This window comes from Lithobates pipiens, unplaced genomic scaffold, assembly GCF_037356315.1.
Source record: "Lithobates pipiens isolate NorthernLeopardFrog02 unplaced genomic scaffold, aLitPip1_a1.2 Scaffold_22, whole genome shotgun sequence".
NCBI classification, from domain to species: Eukaryota; Metazoa; Chordata; class Amphibia; order Anura; family Ranidae; genus Lithobates; species Lithobates pipiens.
This window is the reverse complement of record NW_027507784.1, coordinates 13,661,679-13,682,628: the sequence shown is the minus strand read 5'-3', so window position 1 is coordinate 13,682,628 and position 20,950 is coordinate 13,661,679. Positions and strand designations below refer to the sequence as shown.

Sequence of the window (20,950 nt, the reverse complement as noted above, 5' to 3'; positions counted from 1 at the left end):
ACACACAGCACACAACGCACATCGCACAACACACAACACACATCGCACAACACACAGCACACCTCGCACCACACACAGCACACAACACACAACACACATCGCACAACACACAGCACACATCGCACAGCACACAACACACATCGCACAGCACACAACACACATCGCACAGCACACAACACACATCGCACAGCGCACAACACACAGCACACAACACACAGCACACAACACACAGCACACAGCACACAGCACTGACACACAACATGACTAGGCTATTTTTACCTACATCACTTATATGCTTAATGATACATAACATAGGTGATTAAAACCTTTTATCTATATGAATCAACCCATGTGATTGTATCTATAACCCATGAAATCAATAAGGAATGATAACAGCGTAAAAAGAATAACAATCACCTTTATTTATACAGAAAAGAAAGGTCAGAATATTCAGAGATTACTAAATATAGTGTAGAGATGTTACAAATACAGTGTTGCCGATGTTTACAAAGATAGGCAATGCAAAAGGGAGATGTGGTTACAATTGACATACACAGACTATCAAAGTACAACTCCTAGGCCGCGTACACACGGGCGGACTGTTCGTCCAACTTTGTCCGCTGAACAGTGTTTGGGCGGACAGTCCGCTCGTGTGTGGGCTTTCAGCGGACAGTTTCAGCGGACAGTTGGACGGACAAGGTTTTTCGGAATTTCCGAAAAACTGTCCGCTGAAACCTTGTTTCAGCGAACAGCCCGCTCGTGTGTAGGCTTGTTCGTCAAACAAAGTTGCGCGCATGCTCAGAAAGGATTTTCACGCCGAAAGCTATAATGCAGTGTATAGGACATCGTATTTTTCGTCCCGTCGTACGTGCCGTTCACGTCATCGCGCACGGTTTCAGCAAACTGTTCGTTCGTCGTGTGTGGCCATGTCCGTCCATGCTAAGTTTGAGCAGACTGTTTGCCGAAACTGTTGGACGGACAAAGTTGGGCGAACAGTCCGCGCGTGTGTACGCGGCCTTAGGCTAAACAAGTCAAGAGAAGAAAAGAGACATAAGAGATAATACAGATACATTGTATAAAGAGGTCTCACATGACCATCCTTCATCTAGACCACCAGACAAAGAGGAAAGGCCAGTGATCTGTGTTCCATATACACACTTGTAACCCCCCTCATTCCATATGCTAAAACTGCTACATTGAGTCAATGGGGGTGGGGTGCTCTCTTACAGGTTACCATTGTATGACCACCTTATTCATGTCCCCTTCCCACCTCCCACCTCCTTTGAAGTGACATTATTGTGCTACCAAATGGTCAGAGGAGAGCCTCTTATCAGATAGCTACTCCAGATAAAATTCCACAGCGGGGTACCATGTCTCTATTGATTCTGAACATGTTCTGAAACTATAGAGCAGGGGTGTCCAAACTTTTTTCAAAGAGGGCCAGATTTGATGAAGTGAACATGCACGAGGGCCGACCATTTTGCCTGACATTCTTTGAACCATTAAAATTCGGTCTAAGTGTGTTCGTTCGAACACTAATACAGGGCGCAACAAGAATTCTCTTGCCTTTGTGGCTGTGTGTGTTGAAGAGATAAGCTCGGGCGTGTTATTTGTATATACCGTATTTATTGGCGAATAAGAGGGAAGTTTCAGGAAAAAAACCTTAAAATTTAAAATAAAAAACTCTGAAGCAAAATAAGGGTCTGTGCCCATCTGCGCGCCCACCATTGCTGGGAATGCAGCCCCCACCATTGCCAGGAATGCACCCACCATTGCCAGGAATTCACCCACCAATAGCCAGGAATGCAGCCACCATTGCCAGGATTTCACATACTATTCAGGGCTGGACTGGGACAGAAATTTGGCCCTGGACTTCATCCAGACCGGCCCACTTCCATTTTGAGTGTCCCATCAGCACTCCCTTACATCAGAGTGTCCCATTACCAGCCCCTTTACATCAGAGTGTCCCATCACCACCCCCTTACATCAGAGTGTCCCATCACCAGCCCACTTACAACAGAGTGTCCCATCAGCACTCCCTTACATCAGAGTGTCCCATCACCAGCCCCTTTACATCAGAGTGTCCCATCACCACCCCCTTACATCAGAGTGTCCCATCACCAGCCCCTTACATCAGAGTGTCCCATCAGCACTGCCTTACATCAGAGTGTCCCATCACCAGCCCCCTTACATCAGAGTGTCCCATCAGCACTCCCTTACATCAGAGTCTCCCATCAGCACCCTCTTACATCAGAGTGTCCCATCAGCTGCCCCCTTACATCAGAGTGTCCCATCAGCACCCCCTTACATCAGAGTGTCCCATCAGCAGCCCCCTAACATCAGAGTGTCCCATCAGCAGCCCCCTTACATCAGAGTGTCCCATCAGCAGCCCCCTTACATCAGAGTGTCCCATCAGCAGCCCCCATAGATCAGAGTGTCCCATCAGCAGCCCCCTTAGATCAGAGTGTCCCATCAGCAGCCCCCTTAGATCAGAGTGTCCTATCAGCAGCCCCCTTAGATCAGAGTGTCCCATCAGCAGCCCCCTTAGATCAGAGTGTCCCATCAGCAGCCCCCTTAGATCAGAGTGTCCCATCAGCAGCCCCCTTACATCAGAGTGTCCCATCAGCAGCCCCCTTAGATCAGAGTGTCCCATCAGCAACCCCCTTACATCAGAGTGTCCCATCAGCAGCCCCCTTACATCAGAGTGTCCCATCAGCAGCCCCCTTACATCAGAGTGTCCCATCACCAGCCCCCTTACATCAGAGTGGCCCACTCAGCCATCGGCCCACCGGGAAACTCCCGGTAGTCCCAATGGCCAGTACACGCCTGATACTATTGCCAGGAATGCAGCCACCATTGCCAGGATTTCACTCACTATTAGCCAGGAATGCAGCCACCATTGCCAGGATTTCACTCACTATTGCCAGGAATGCAGCCACCATTGCCAGGATTTCACTCACTATTGCCAGGAATGCAGCCACCATTGCCAGGATTTCACATACTATTGCCAGGAATGCAGCCACCATTGCCAGGATTTCACTCACTATTGCCAGGAATACAGCCACCATTGCCAGGATTTCACTCACTATTGCCAGGAATGCAGCCACCATTGCCAGGATTTCACATACTATTGCCAGGAATGCAGCCACCATTGCCAGGATTTCATTCACTATTGCCAGGAATGCAGCCACCATTGCCAGGATTTCACATACTATTGCCAGGAATGCAGCCACCATTGCCAGGATTTCACTCACTATTGCCAGGAATACAGCCACCATTGCCAGGATTTCACTCACTATTGCCAGGAATGCAGCCACCATTGCCAGGATTTCACATACTATTGCCAGGAATGCAGCCACCATTGCCAGGATTTCACTCACTATTGCCAGGAATGCAGCCACCATTGCCAGGATTTCACTCACTATTGCCAGGAATACAGCCACCATTGCCAGGATTTCACATACTATTGCCAGGAATGCAGCCACCTTTGCCAGGATTTCACATACTATTGCCAGGAATGCAGCCACCATTGCCAGGATTTCACATACTATTGCCAGGAATGCAGCCACCATTGCCAGGATTTCACATACTATTGCCAGGAATGCAGCCACCATTGCCAGGATTTCACTTACTATTGCCAGGAATGCAGCCACCATTGCCAGGATTTCACATACTATTGCCAGGAATGCAGCCACCATTGCCAGGATTTCACATACTATTGCCAGGAATGCAGCCACCATTGCCAGGATTTCACTCACTATTGCCAGGAATGCAGCCGCTATTGCCAGGATTTCACTTACTATTGCCAGGAATACAGCCACCATTGCCAGGATTTCACTCACTATTGCCAGGAATGCAGCCACCACCATTGCCAGGATTTCACTCACTATTGCCAGGAATACAGCCACCATTGCCAGGATTTCACTCACTATTGCCAGGAATGCAGCCACCATTGCCAGGATTTCACATACTATTGCCAGGAATGCAGCCACCATTGCCAGGATTTCACATACTATTGCCAGGAATGCAGCCACCATTAGCCAGGAATGTACTTAACATTGCCATCAGTGTAGCTGTTGGAGGGGACATGGAGGGGGCTGGACGAGCGCCAAGGAACAGGAGAATCTCCTGTTTACACAGCGGCCTCTTTAAGAGAAAGTCCCGCCTCCTTTAATGGACAGAACAGTCATCCAATGGCGGAGATGGGACTTCCTATTACAGAGGCTGCCGTGTAAACAGGAAATACTCCTGTGTGCACGGCGCTCGTACAGCCTCCTATCTCCAATGCAGCCAGACTATATATATTTTGTGGCCCCGGCGCTGGGAGATCGTCAGGGGCCACAAAAGATATATATGTTTAGATTACCAGGCAGGCCGTTCAAAACCGGGCCGCGGGCCGCGATTGGCCCGCGGGCCGGACTTTGGACATGCCTGCTATAGAGTCATTGAAAGATGACCAAGTCACATTAATAATAAAGCCCATCACCTTCAGGGCCCAAATCTCCACACACAGTCCCCCCCTGAAGTTCATTCTTGAACTCATGCCCTCCCTCAATGATCCTGTACCCACCCACAACAGCCCAGAAGCCCCAACCCTTCCCCACCACCACTGAGGTCTCTTCTTCCTTCCTTGCACACGCCGGAACCTATCGAGGTAGACTTGAGCCGGCAAAGCAATCCTGGTGCCTTTGAGACTTCACATCCAAACCATGAGTGCCTGTCCTGCAATGTTTCATCCCCCCCCCCCCCTCCGCCTTGGAAGAGTGGAACTCCAACATTGATGGCGGGATCCGGGCATATCTAGTCCTGTAACTTGGGAATACGGTGTAACAATTAGAGTTGAGTGGACACCTGGATGTTCGGGTTCGACGGGTTCGGCCCAACTTCACAAAAAATTTAGAGTTCGGTACCCGAACTTGACCCAAACTTGACCCCCAACCCCATTGAAGTCAATGGGGACCCGAACTTTTGAGGACTAAAATGGTTCTAAAAAAGTAATGGAAAGGGCTAGAGGGCTGCAAATGGCAGCAACATGTTGTTAAGAGCATGGCAAGTGCCCTGCAAACAAATGTGGATAGGGAAATAACTTAAAATACATAAAAACAAAAAATAATAATCTTGACCTAGGAGGACGAGGTCCATATGGAGTAGGAGGTTGAGATGGCGGTAGATGTAGCGGTGTAGGTGGAAGCGGCGGTGGAGGAGGACAAGGTCCATATGGAGTAGGAGGTTGAGATGGCGGTAGATGTGGCGGTGTAGGTGGAAGCGGTGGTGGAGGAGGACGAGGTCCATATGGAGTAGGGGGTTGAGATGGCGGTAGATGTGGCGGTGTAGGTGGAAGCGGCGGTGGAGGAGGACGAGGTCCATATGGAGTAGGAGGTTGAGATGGCGGTAGATGTGGCCGTGTAGGTGGAAGCGGCGGTGGAGGAGGACGAGGTCCATATGGAGTAGGAGGTTGAGATGGCGGTAGATGTGGCGGTGTAGGTGGAAGCAGTGGTGGAGGAGGACGAGGTCCATATGGAGTAGGAGGTTGAGATGGCGGTAGATGTGGCGGTGTAGGTGGAAGCGGCGGTGGAGGAGGACGAGGTCCATATGGAGTAGGAGGTTGAGATGGCGGTAGATGTGGCCGTGTAGGTGGAAGCGGCGGTGGAGGAGGACGAGGTCCATATGGAGTAGGAGGTTGAGATGGCGGTAGATGTGGCGGTGTAGGTGGAAGCGGCGGTGGAGGAGGACGAGGTCCATATGGAGTAGGAGGTTGAGATGGCGGTAGATGTGGCCGTGTAGGTGGAAGCGGCGGTGGAGGAGGACGAGGTCCATATGGAGTAGGAGGTTGAGATGGAGGTGGATGTGGCAGTGTAGGTGGAAGCAGCGGTGGAGGAGGACGAGGTCCATATGAAGTAGGAGGTTGAGATGGAGGTGGATGTGGCAGTGTAGGTGGAAGCAGCGGTGGAGGAGGACGAGGTAGCCAGCATTGGTTTCTGTTTTAAATTTTTATTTTTTTTTAAATTAGGGTACACCCCAAAAGAGTGTGAAAGATTAAAAATACAACAATGGCTGGGTAAGGCCGGTATACATGTCTATTCTGCACAAGGTACGGACAAGTCCTGTGGGATCCATGCCTGGTTCATTTTAATGAACGTAAGCTTGTCCACATTGGCTCTGGACGGGCGGCTGCGCTTGTCTGTGATAACGCCCCCCTGCCGTGCTAAATACACATTCAGATAATACACTGGCTGCAGGGCAGGCCAGTACCTCCAAGGGCAAGCTCAGGTCATGTGCCCAATTTGGAGACCCAGAAGTTGAAGGGGGTAGACCCGTCATTCAGTACGTGTAAGCGTGTGCACACATACTGCTCCACCATGTTGGTGAAATGCTGCCTCCTGCTAAGACGTTCCATCTCAATTGGTGGTGCTGGTTGTTGTGTTGTTGTGTTCCTGCTGGGTCCATCAGACCCCCAGATCCTTACAGGCTGCAGATTGGACCCCATCCACATGGGCGAACAATGAAAGATTTATGATTGACCCCTACCTTGGCTGGACCTACAGGACCCCCAGATCCCTACAGGCTGAAGACCTCTTTTTTAGGGGAGAAAAGTGGTGAGAAATCCATGATTGCCCCAATACAGTTCCTCCTGGGTCAGTTGGCCCCCCAGATCCTTACAGGCTGATGATTGGACCCTATTTATAGGGGAGAGCAGAACAATGATGAGATACTGTATGTATCAATGCCCCAGTATGGTTTATCCCCCGGGCCTTTCATACCCCCAGATCTCTACAGGCTGAAGATTAGGCCCTATCCATAGGGGGTGATGAGGAATCTATGGAATCTATGGTTGCCCCCGGGATGGTTGAGGTTCAAGCTGGATATACAGAATCCCCAGATCCATGCCATGTGTGTACAATATACATCTCACCGTCTCTACTCTTGCACAGGGTAACTTTTTTAAAAAAAATTAAATTTTTTACCCTGCAGAATACAGATATGTAGATAAGCACACCCATCATCATACATGAGACATCATAGCAGGGCGGTGCAGGGTGCAGCCATGGAGCAAAGTGCAGTAAACCATAACAGCCAATCAGAAATGATTCGTCTTCCTGAGTGCAGATGTGGTAGATTGTAGCACTTTGCATCATTGCTTTCTCACACATCGATCGGTCGGAGGGGAGGGGGAGGGGGATGTGATCTGTGGGGAGGTGTAAAGTGGTTTCCTCTTCCCTTAGCAGAGTGATGATCAGATGAGACTCGGAAACACGAGAATCCTCCGAGCCATCAGAAATATTACAACCAATCAAATATATTTCCTAATCAATAGGCCGACACCTCGCTGTGCCCTGTCTAGTCCTCATTACTGGCCGTCTGCTGTCTCTATGTTCACTCTCCTCGCCCACTGCCGGCTCTCTGCTCTCTCCTACATGCAGCGTGCCTCTTTCCTGAATCTCTTTTCTCTCCTACCAGTATGACATCTCTTTCCTGGCCCCCTGCGTCTCTCTGCTCCTGGCTCTCTCCTCTCTCCTCGCTGCAGAATGTCTCTTTCCTGGCTCTCTCCTCTCTCTAGAATGTCTCTTTTCCTGGCTCTCTCCTTTCTGTAGAATGTCTCTCTCCTGGCTGTCTCTACTCTCTCCTCACTGCTGAATGTCTATTTCCTGGCTCTCTTCTCTCTCCTCTCTGTAGAATGTCTTTTTCCTGGCTCTCTCTTCTCTCCTCCTTGTAGAATGTCTCTTTCCTGGCTCTCTCTTCTCTCCTCCTTGTAGAATGTCTCTTTCCTGGCTCTCTCCTCTCTATAGAATGTCTCTTTTCCTGGCTCTCTCCTCTCTGCAGAATGTCTCTTTTCCTGGCTCTCTCATCTCTGCGGAATGTCTCTTTCCTGGCTCTCTCCTCTCTATAGAATGTCTCTTTTCCTGGCTCTCTCCTCTCTGCAGAATGTCTCTTTTCCTGGCTCTCTCTCCTCTTATCAGCCTGCACTCTTCTGTCTCTTACCTGCAGCGGTCTCTTCCTCTTCAGCTCTCTTCTGTCTCTCCTCTGCTTCTCCTGTCACCTCTTCCCTTCTCTTTCGCTTTCACTTGGCGATGAGTGACACGTATGTTGGTGACACGTATGTCGGTGACATGTATGTTCTACACGGTCACTGTCCGATATTTTCCTGTAACCGTCTCCTGTCTGGACAGAACTCTCTGTGTCTGCAGAAGGGAAGGAAAAGGGAGGGGAGAGAGAAAGTGAAAGTAGATTGAGAAGAATGTAGTGGGGGGAGGAGGAGACACACAGCACACACAACGCACATTGCACAACACACAGCACACACAACGCACAGCACACACAACGCACAACACACAGCACACACAACGCACAGCACACAGCACACACAACGCACAACACACATCGCACAACACACAGCACACACAACGCACAACACACAACACACACAACGCACAACACACAGCACACACAATGCACATCGCACAACACACAGCACACACAACGCACAGCACACACAATGCACAACGCACAACACACAGCACACACAACGCACAACACACAACACACATCGCACAACACACAGCACACAACGCACATCGCACAACACACAACACACATCGCACAACACACAGCACACCTCGCACCACACACAGCACACAACACACAACACACATCGCACAACACACAGCACACATCGCACAGCACACAACACACATCGCACAGCACACAACACACCTCGCACAGCACACAACACACATCGCACAGCGCACAACACACAGCACACAACACACAGCACACAACACACAGCACACAACACACAGCACACAGCACACAGCACTGACACACAACATGACTAGGCTATTTTTACCTACATCACTTATATGCTTAATGATACATAACATAGGTGATTAAAACCTTTTATCTATATGAATCAACCCATGTGATTGTATCTATAACCCATGAAATCAATAAGGAATGATAACAGTGTAAAAAGAATAACAATCACCTTTATTTATACAGAAAAGAAAGGTCAGAATATTCAGAGATTACTAAATATAGTATAGAGATGTTACAAATACAGTGTTGCCGGTGTTTACAAAGATAGGCAATGCAAAAGGGAGATGTGGTTACAATTGACATACACAGACTATCAAAGTACAACTCCTAGGCCGCGTACACACGGGCGGACTGTTCGTCCAACTTTGTCCGCTGAACAGTGTTTGGGCGGACAGTCCGCTCGTGTGTGGGCTTTCAGCGGACAGTTTCAGCGGACAGTTGGACGGACAAGGTTTTTCGGAATTTCCGAAAAACTGTCCGCTGAAACCTTGTTTCAGCGAACAGCCCGCTCGTGTGTAGGCTTGTTCGTCAAACAAAGTTGCGCGCATGCTCAGAAAGGATTTTCACGCCGAAAGCTATAATGCAGTGTATAGGACATCGTATTTTTCGTCCCGTCGTACGTGCCGTTCACGTCATCGCGCACGGTTTCAGCAAACTGTTCGTTCGTCGTGTGTGGCCATGTCCGTCCATGCTAAGTTTGAGCAGACTGTTTGCCGAAACTGTTGGACGGACAAAGTTGGGCGAACAGTCCGCGCGTGTGTACGCGGCCTTAGGCTAAACAAGTCAAGAGAAGAAAAGAGACATAAGAGATAATACAGATACATTGTATAAAGAGGTCTCACATGACCATCCTTCATCTAGACCACCAGACAAAGAGGAAAGGCCAGTGATCTGTGTTCCATATACACACTTGTAACCCCCCTCCTTCCATATGCTAAAACTGCTACATTGAGTCAATGGGGGTGGGGTGCTCTCTTACAGGTTACCATTGTATGACCACCTTATTCATGTCCCCTTCCCACCTCCCACCTCCTTTGAAGTGACATTATTGTGCTACCAAATGGTCAGAGGAGAGCCTCTTATCAGATAGCTACTCCAGATAAAATTCCACAGCGGGGTACCATGTCTCTATTGATTCTGAACATGTTCTGAAACTATAGAGCAGGGGTGTCCAAACTTTTTTCAAAGAGGGCCAGATTTGATGAAGTGAACATGCACGAGGGCCGACCATTTTGCCTGACATTCTTTGAACCATTAAAATTCGGTCTAAGTGTGTTCGTTCGAACACTAATACAGGGCGCAACAAGAATTCTCTTGCCTTTGTGGCTGTGTGTGTTGAAGAGATAAGCTCGGGCGTGTTATTTGTATATACCGTATTTATTGGCGAATAAGAGGGAAGTTTCAGGAAAAAAACCTTAAAATTTAAAATAAAAAACTCTGAAGCAAAATAAGGGTCTGTGCCCATCTGCGCGCCCACCATTGCTGGGAATGCAGCCCCCACCATTGCCAGGAATGCACCCACCATTGCCAGGAATTCACCCACCAATAGCCAGGAATGCAGCCACCATTGCCAGGATTTCACATACTATTCAGGGCTGGACTGGGACAGAAATTTGGCCCTGGACTTCATCCAGACCGGCCCACTTCCATTTTGAGTGTCCCATCAGCACTCCCTTACATCAGAGTGTCCCATCACCAGCCCACTTACAACAGAGTGTCCCATCAGCACTCCCTTACATCAGAGTGTCCCATTACCAGCCCCTTTACATCAGAGTGTCCCATCACCACCCCCTTACATCAGAGTGTCCCATCACCAGCCCCTTACATCAGAGTGTCCCATCAGCACTGCCTTACATCAGAGTGTCCCATCACCAGCCCCCTTACATCAGAGTGTCCCATCAGCACTCCCTTACATCAGAGTCTCCCATCAGCACCCTCTTACATCAGAGTGTCCCATCAGCTGCCCCCTTACATCAGAGTGTCCCATCAGCACCCCCTTACATCAGAGTGTCCCATCAGCAGCCCCCTAACATCAGAGTGTCCCATCAGCAGCCCCCTTACATCAGAGTGTCCCATCAGCAGCCCCCTTACATCAGAGTGTCCCATCAGCAGCCCCCATAGATCAGAGTGTCCCATCAGCAGCCCCCTTAGATCAGAGTGTCCCATCAGCAGCCCCCTTAGATCAGAGTGTCCTATCAGCAGCCCCCTTAGATCAGAGTGTCCCATCAGCAGCCCCCTTAGATCAGAGTGTCCCATCAGCAGCCCCCTTAGATCAGAGTGTCCCATCAGCAGCCCCCTTACATCAGAGTGTCCCATCAGCAGCCCCCTTAGATCAGAGTGTCCCATCAGCAACCCCCTTACATCAGAGTGTCCCATCAGCAGCCCCCTTACATCAGAGTGTCCCATCAGCAGCCCCCTTACATCAGAGTGTCCCATCACCAGCCCCCTTACATCAGAGTGTCCCATCACCAGCCCCCTTACATCAGAGTGGCCCACTCAGCCATCGGCCCACCGGGAAACTCCCGGTAGTCCCAATGGCCAGTACACGCCTGATACTATTGCCAGGAATGCAGCCACCATTGCCAGGATTTCACTCACTATTAGCCAGGAATGCAGCCACCATTGCCAGGATTTCACTCACTATTGCCAGGAATGCAGCCACCATTGCCAGGATTTCACTCACTATTGCCAGGAATGCAGCCACCATTGCCAGGATTTCACATACTATTGCCAGGAATGCAGCCACCATTGCCAGGATTTCACTCACTATTGCCAGGAATACAGCCACCATTGCCAGGATTTCACTCACTATTGCCAGGAATGCAGCCACCATTGCCAGGATTTCACATACTATTGCCAGGAATGCAGCCACCATTGCCAGGATTTCATTCACTATTGCCAGGAATGCAGCCACCATTGCCAGGATTTCACATACTATTGCCAGGAATGCAGCCACCATTGCCAGGATTTCACTCACTATTGCCAGGAATACAGCCACCATTGCCAGGATTTCACTCACTATTGCCAGGAATGCAGCCACCATTGCCAGGATTTCACATACTATTGCCAGGAATGCAGCCACCATTGCCAGGATTTCACTCACTATTGCCAGGAATGCAGCCACCATTGCCAGGATTTCACTCACTATTGCCAGGAATACAGCCACCATTGCCAGGATTTCACATACTATTGCCAGGAATGCAGCCACCTTTGCCAGGATTTCACATACTATTGCCAGGAATGCAGCCACCATTGCCAGGATTTCACATACTATTGCCAGGAATGCAGCCACCATTGCCAGGATTTCACATACTATTGCCAGGAATGCAGCCACCATTGCCAGGATTTCACTTACTATTGCCAGGAATGCAGCCACCATTGCCAGGATTTCACATACTATTGCCAGGAATGCAGCCACCATTGCCAGGATTTCACATACTATTGCCAGGAATGCAGCCACCATTGCCAGGATTTCACTCACTATTGCCAGGAATACAGCCACCATTGCCAGGATTTCACTCACTATTGCCAGGAATGCAGCCACCATTGCCAGGATTTCACATACTATTGCCAGGAATGCAGCCACCATTGCCAGGATTTCACATACTATTGCCAGGAATGCAGCCACCATTGCCAGGATTTCACTCACTATTGCCAGGAATACAGCCACCATTGCCAGGATTTCACTCACTATTGCCAGGAATGCAGCCACCATTGCCAGGATTTCACATACTATTGCCAGGAATGCAGCCACCATTGCCAGGATTTCATTCACTATTGCCAGGAATGCAGCCACCATTGCCAGGATTTCACATACTATTGCCAGGAATGCAGCCACCATTGCCAGGATTTCACTCACTATTGCCAGGAATACAGCCACCATTGCCAGGATTTCACTCACTATTGCCAGGAATGCAGCCACCATTGCCAGGATTTCACATACTATTGCCAGGAATGCAGCCACCATTGCCAGGATTTCACTCACTATTGCCAGGAATGCAGCCACCATTGCCAGGATTTCACTCACTATTGCCAGGAATACAGCCACCATTGCCAGGATTTCACATACTATTGCCAGGAATGCAGCCACCTTTGCCAGGATTTCACATACTATTGCCAGGAATGCAGCCACCATTGCCAGGATTTCACATACTATTGCCAGGAATGCAGCCACCATTGCCAGGATTTCACATACTATTGCCAGGAATGCAGCCACCATTGCCAGGATTTCACTTACTATTGCCAGGAATGCAGCCACCATTGCCAGGATTTCACATACTATTGCCAGGAATGCAGCCACCATTGCCAGGATTTCACATACTATTGCCAGGAATGCAGCCACCATTGCCAGGATTTCACTCACTATTGCCAGGAATGCAGCCGCTATTGCCAGGATTTCACTTACTATTGCCAGGAATACAGCCACCATTGCCAGGATTTCACTCACTATTGCCAGGAATGCAGCCACCACCATTGCCAGGATTTCACTCACTATTGCCAGGAATACAGCCACCATTGCCAGGATTTTACTCACTATTGCCAGGAATGCAGCCACCATTGCCAGGATTTCACATACTATTGCCAGGAATGCAGCCACCATTGCCAGGATTTCACATACTATTGCCAGGAATGCAGCCACCATTAGCCAGGAATGTACTTAACATTGCCATCAGTGTAGCTGTTGGAGGGGACATGGAGGGGGCTGGACGAGCGCCAAGGAACAGGAGAATCTCCTGTTTACACAGCGGCCTCTTTAAGAGAAAGTCCCGCCTCCTTTGATGGACAGAACAGTCATCCAATGGCGGAGATGGGACTTCCTATTACAGAGGCTGCCGTGTAAACAGGAAATACTCCTGTGTGCACGGCGCTCGTACAGCCTCCTATCTCCAATGCAGCCAGACTATATATCTTTTGTGGCCCCGGCGCTGGGAGATCGTCAGGGGCCACAAAAGATATATATGTTTAGATTACCAGGCAGGCCGTTCAAAACCGGACAGCAGGCCGCGGTTGGCCCGCGGGCCGGACTTTGGACATGCCTGCTATAGAGTCATTGAAAGATGACCAAGTCACATTAATAATAAAGCCCATCACCTTCAGGGCCCAAATCTCCACACACAGTCCCCCCCTGAAGTTCATTCTTGAACTCCTGCCCTCCCTCAATGATCCTGTACCCACCCACAACAGCCCAGAAGCCCCAACCCTTCCCCACCACCACTGAGGTCTCTTCTTCCTTCCTTGCACACGCCGGAACCTATCGAGGTAGACTTGAGCCGGCAAAGCAATCCTGGTGCCTTTGAGACTTCACATCCAAACCATGAGTGCCTGTCCTGCAATGTTTCATCCCCCCCCCCCCCTCCGCCTTGGAAGAGTGGAACTCCAACATTGATGGCGGGATCCGGGCATATCTAGTCCTGTAACTTGGGAATACGGTGTAACAATTAGAGTTGAGTGGACACCTGGATGTTCGGGTTCGACGGGTTCGGCCCAACTTCACAAAAAATTTAGAGTTCGGTACCCGAACTTGACCCAAACTTGACCCCCAACCCCATTGAAGTCAATGGGGACCCGAACTTTTGAGGACTAAAATGGTTCTAAAAAAGTAATGGAAAGGGCTAGAGGGCTGCAAATGGCAGCAACATGTTGTTAAGAGCATGGCAAGTGCCCTGCAAACAAATGTGGATAGGGAAATAACTTAAAATACATAAAAACAAAAAATAATAATCTTGACCTAGGAGGACGAGGTCCATATGGAGTAGGAGGTTGAGATGGCGGTAGATGTAGCGGTGTAGGTGGAAGCGGCGGTGGAGGAGGACGAGGTCCATATGGAGTAGGAGGTTGAGATGGCGGTAGATGTGGCGGTGTAGGTGGAAGCGGCGGTGGAGGAGGACGAGGTCCATATGGAGTAGGAGGTTGAGATGGCGGTAGATGTGGCGGTGTAGGTGGAAGCGGCGGTGGAGGAGGACGAGGTCCATATGGAGTAGGAGGTTGAGATGGCGGTAGATGTGGCGGTGTAGGTGGAAGCGGTGGTGGAGGAGGACGAGGTCCATATGGAGTAGGAGGTTGAGATGGCGGTAGATGTGGCGGTGTAGGTGGAAGCGGCGGTGGAGGAGGACGAGGTCCATATGGAGTAGGAGGTTGAGATGGCGGTAGATGTAGCGGTGTAGGTGGAAGCGGCGGTGGAGGAGGACGAGGTCCATATGGAGTAGGAGGTTGAGATGGCGGTAGATGTGGCCGTGTAGGTGGAAGCGGCGGTGGAGGAGGACGAGGTCCATATGGAGTAGGAGGTTGAGATGGCGGTAGATGTGGCGGTGTAGGTGGAAGCAGTGGTGGAGGAGGACGAGGTCCATATGGAGTAGGAGGTTGAGATGGAGGTGGATGTGGCAGTGTAGGTGGAAGCAGCGGTGGAGGAGGACGGGGTAGCCAGCATTGGTTTCTGTTTTAAATTTTTATTTTTTTTTAAATTAGGGTACACCCCAAAAGAGTGTGAAAGATTAAAAATACAACAATGGCTGGGTAAGGCCGGTATACATGTCTATTCTGCACAAGGTACGGACAAGTCCTGTGGGATCCATGCCTGGTTCATTTTAATGAACGTAAGCTTGTCCACATTGGCTCTGGACGGGCGGCTGCGCTTGTCTGTGATAACGCCCCCCTGCCGTGCTAAATACACATTCAGATAATACACTGGCTGCAGGGCAGGCCAGTACCTCCAAGGGCAAGCTCAGGTCATGTGCCCAATTTGGAGACCCAGAAGTTGAAGGGGGTAGACCCGTCATTCAGTACGTGTAAGCGTGTGCACACATACTGCTCCACCATGTTGGTGAAATGCTGCCTCCTGCTAAGACGTTCCATCTCAATTGGTGGTGCTGGTTGTTGTGTTGTTGTGTTCCTGCTGGGTCCATCAGACCCCCAGATCCTTACAGGCTGCAGATTGGACCCCATCCACATGGGCGAACAATGAAAGATTTATGATTGACCCCTACCTTGGCTGGACCTACAGGACCCTCAGATCCCTACAGGCTGAAGACCTCTTTTTTAGGGGAGAAAAGTGGTGAGAAATCCATGATTGCCCCAATACAGTTCCTCCTGGGTCAGTTGGCCCCCCAGATCCTTACAGGCTGATGATTGGACCCTATTTATAGGGGAGAGCAGAACAATGATGAGATACTGTATGTATCAATGCCCCAGTATGGTTTATCCCCCGGGCCTTTCATACCCCCAGATCTCTACAGGCTGAAGATTGGGCCCTATCCATAGGGGGTGATGAGGAATCTATGGAATCTATGGTTGCCCCCGGTATGGTTGAGGTTCAAGCTGGATATACAGAATCCCCAGATCCATGCCATGTGTGTACAATATACATCTCACCGTCTCTACTCTTGCACAGGGTAACTTTTTTAAAAAAAATTAAATTTTTTACCCTGCAGAATACAGATATGTAGATAAGCACACCCATCATCATACATGAGACATCATAGCAGGGCGGTGCAGGGTGCAGCCATGGAGCAAAGTGCAGTAAACCATAACAGCCAATCAGAAATGATTCGTCTTCCTGAGTGCAGATGTGGTAGATTGTAGCACTTTGCATCATTGCTTTCTCACACATCGATCGGTCGGAGGGGAGGGGGAAGGGGGATGTGATCTGTGGGGAGGTGTAAAGTGATTTCCTCTTCCCTTAGCAGAGTGATGATCAGATGAGACTCGGAAACACGAGAATCCTCCGAGCCATCAGAAATATTACAACCAATCAAATATATTTCCTAATCAATAGGCCGACACCTCGCTGTGCCCTGTCTAGTCCTCATTACTGGCCGTCTGCTGTCTCTATGTTCACTCTCCTCGCCCACTGCCGGCTCTCTGCTCTCTCCTATATGCAGCGTGCCTCTTTCCTGAATCTCTACTGCCTCTCTTTTCTCTCCTACCAGTATGACCTCTCTTTCCTGGCCCCCTGCGTCTCTCTGCTCCTGGCTCTCTCCTCTCTCCTCACTGCAAAATGTCTCTTTCCTGGCTCTCTCCTCTCTCCTCTCTCTAGAATGTCTCTTTTCCTGGCTCTCTCTTTTCTGTAGAATGTCTCTTTCCTGGCTGTCTCTCCTCTCTCCTCACTGCTGAATGTCTATTTCCTGGCTCTCTTCTCTCTCCTCTCTGTAGAATGTCTCTTTCCTGGCTCTCTCCTCTCTGCAGATTGTCTTTTTCCTGGCTCTCTCTTCTCTCCTCCTCGTAGAATGTCTCTTTCCTGGCTCTCTCCTCTCTGCAGATTGTCTTTTTCCTGGCTCTCTCTTCTCTCCTCCTCGTAGAATGTCTCTTTCCTGGCTCTCTCCTCTCTGCAGATTGTCTTTCCTGGCTCTCTCTTCTCTCCTCCTCGTAGAATGTCTCTTTCCTGGCTGTCTCTCCTCTCTGTAGAATGTCTCTTTCCTGGCTCTCTCCTCTCTCCTCCTTGCAGATTGTCTTTTTCCTGGCTCTCTTCTTCTTGTAGAATGTCTCTTTCCTGGCTCTCTCCTCTCTATAGAATGTCTCTTTTCCTGGCTCTCTCTTCTCTCCTCTCTATAGAATGTCTCTTTCCTGGCTCTCTCCTCTCTATAAAATGTCTCTTTCCTGGCTCTCTCCTCTCTATAGAATGTCTCTTTTCCTGGCTCTCTTCTCCTTGTAGAATGTCTCTTTCCTGGCTCTCTCCTCTCTATAGAATGTCTCTTTTCCTGGCTCTCTCCTCTCTGCAGAATGTCTCTTTTCCTAGTTCTCTCTCCTCTTATCAGCCTGCACTCTTCTGTCTCTTACCTGCAGCGGTCTCTTCCTCTTCAGCTCTCTTCTGTCTCTCCTCTGCTTCTCCTGTCACCTCTTCCCTTCTCTTTCGCTTTCACTTGGCGATGAGTGACACGTATGTTGGTGACACGTATGTTGGTGACACGTATGTTGGTGACACGTATGTCTGTGACACGTATGTCGGTGACATGTATGTTCTACACGGTCACTGTCCGATATTTTCCTGTAACCGTCTCCTGTCTGGACAGAACTCTCTGTGTCTGCAGAAGGGAAGGAAAAGGGAGGGGAGAGAGAAAGTGAAAGTAGATTGAGAAGAATGTGGTGGGGGGAGGAGGAGACACACAGCACACACAACGCACAACGTACAACACACAGCACACAACACACATCGCACAGCACACAACACACACAACGCACAACACACATCGCACAGCACACAACACACATCGCACAGCACACAACACACACAACGCACAACACACATCGCACAGCACACAACACACATCGCACAGCACACAACACACATCGCACAACACAGCACACAGCACACAACACACATCGCACCACACACAACACACACAACGCACAACACACATCGCACAGCACACAACACACATCGCACAGCACACAACACACATCGCACATCACACAACACACATCGCACAGCACACAACACACATCGCACAGCACACAACACACACAACGCACAACACACATCGCACAGCACACAACACACATCGCACAGCACACAACACACATCGCACAGCACACAACACACATCGCACAACACAGCACACAGCACACAACACACATCGCACAGCACACAACACACATCGCACAGCACACAACACACACAACGCACAACACACATCGCACAGCACACAACACACATCGCACAGCACACAACACACATCGCACAACACAGCACACAGCACACAACACACATCGCACAGCACACAACACACATCGCACAACACAGCACACAGCACACAACACACATCGCACCACACACAACACACAGCACACAACACACATCGCACCACACACAGCACACAACACACAGCACACATCGCACAGCACACAACACACAGCACGGCACACAACACGCAGCACACATTGCACAGCACACAACACACAACACACATCACACAACACACAGCACACAAAACTCAGCACACATCGCACAACGCACAGCACACAACACACAGCACACAACACACATCGCACAACACAAAACACACACACAGCACACAGCACACAACATGACAAGGCTATTTTTACCTACATCACTTATATGCTTAATGATACATAACATAGGTGATTAAAACCTTTTATCTATATGAATCAACCCATGTGATTGTATCTATAACCCATGAAATCAATAAGGAATGATAACAGTGTAAAAAGAATAACAATCACCTTTATTTATACAGAAAAGAAAGGTCAGAATATTCAGAGATTACTAAATATAGTGTAGAGATGTTACAAATACAGTGTTGCCGGTGTTTACAAAGATAGGCAATGCAAAAGGGAGATGTGGTTACAATTGACATACACAGACTATCAAAGTACAACTCCTAGGCTAAACAAGTCAAGAGAAGAAAAGAGACATAAGAGATAATACAGATACATTGTATAAAGAGGTCTCACGTGACCATCCTTCATCTACACCACCAGACAAAGAGGAAAGGCCAGTGATCTGTGTTCCATATACACACTTGTAAACCCCCCTCCTTCCATATGCTAAAACTGCTACATTGAGTCAATGGGGGTGGGGTGATCTCATACAGGTTACCATTGTATGACCACCTTATTCATGTCCCCTTCCCACCTCCCACCTCCTTTGAAGTGACATTATTGTGCTACCAAATGGTCAGAGGAGAGCCTCTTGTCAGATAGCTACTCCAGATAAAATTCCACAGCAGGGTACCGTGTATCTATTGATTCTGAACATGTTCTGAAACTATAGAGTCATTGAAAGATGACCAAGTCACATTAATAATAAAGCCCATCACCTTCAGGGCCCAAATCTCCACACACAGTCCCCCCTGAAGTTCATTCTTGAACTCATGCCCTCCCTCAATGATCCTTTACCCACCCACAACAGCCCAGAAGCCCCAACCCTTCCCCACCACCACTGAGGTCTCTTCTTCCTTCCTTGAACACGCCGGAACCTATTGAGGTAGACTTGGGACGGCAAAGCAATCCTGGTGCCTTTGAGACTTCACATCCGAAACCATGAGTGCCTGTCCTGCAATGTTTCATTCCCCCCCCCCTTCACCTTGGAAGAGTGGAACTCCAACATTGATGGCGGGATCCGGGCATATCTAGTCCTGTAACTTGGGAATACGGTGTAACAATTAAGAGTTGAGTGGACACCTGGATGTTCGGTTTCGACGGGTTCGGTCCAACTTCACAAAAAATTTAGAGTTCGGTACCCGAACTTGACCCAAACTTGACCCCGAACCCCATTGAAGTCAATGGGGACCCGAACTTTTGAGGACTAAAATGGTTCTAAAAAAGTAATGGAAAGGGCTAGAGGGCTGCAAATGGCAGCAAAATGTTGTTAAGAGCATGGCAAGTGCCCTGCAAACAAATGTGGATCGGGAAATAACTTAAAATACATAAAAATAAAAAATAATAATCTTGACCTAGGAGGACGAGGTCCATATGAAGTAGGAGGTTGAGATGGCGGTGGATGTGGCGGTGTAGGTGGAAGCGGCGGTGGAGGAGGACGAGGTGGCCAACACTGGTTTTTGTTTTTAATATATTTTTTTTTAAATTAGGGTACACCCTAAAATACAAGAATGGCTGGGTAAGGCCAGTATACATGTCTATTCTGCACAAGGAACGGACAAGTCCTGTGGGATCCATGCCTGGTTAATTTTAATGAACGTGAGCTTGTCCACATTGGCTCTGGACAGGCGGCTGCACTTGTCTGTGATAACCCCCCTGCCGTGCTAAATACACATTCAGATAATACACTGGCTGCAGGGCAGGCCAGTACCTCCAAGGGCAAGCTCAGGCCATGTGCCCAATTTGGAGATCCAGAAGTTGAAGGGGGCAGACCCGTCATTCAGTACGTGTAGACGTGTGCACACATACTGCTCCACCATGTTGGTGAAATGCTGCCTCCTGCTAAGATGTTCCATCTCAGCTGGTGGTGCTGGTTCTTGTGGCGTACTGACAAAGCTTTTCCACATTTCGGCCATGCTAACCCTGCCTTCTGAGGTGCTGGCGGTGCCCCGGCTGTGTTGGCGACCTCTTCCTCCTCCTCTGCCTTTGCCTTGTGCTTTCACTGTGCCCCCGCTGTCAGGTGGGAATGCCACCAGCAGCGCGTCTAACAGCGTGTGCTTGTACCCGCACATCTTACGATCAT

General features: G+C 49.4%; 1 protein-coding gene across 3 annotated transcripts in view; it reads right to left on the bottom strand.

The window, feature by feature from the left end:
• Positions 1–17,863, bottom strand: part of LOC144000405 (uncharacterized) — an 84,063-nt gene extending 66,200 nt beyond the window's left edge. For all 3 annotated transcript variants that reach the window (XM_077494219.1, XM_077494218.1, XM_077494220.1), the window contains exons 1-2: positions 17,587–17,863; positions 7,981–8,180 (exon numbers count right to left, since the gene is read on the bottom strand). The gene's annotated coding sequence lies outside the window, so the exon portion shown is untranslated. The remainder of the gene's footprint in view (positions 1–7,980; positions 8,181–17,586) is intronic.
• Between the last annotated feature and the right edge of the window lie 3,087 nt (positions 17,864–20,950).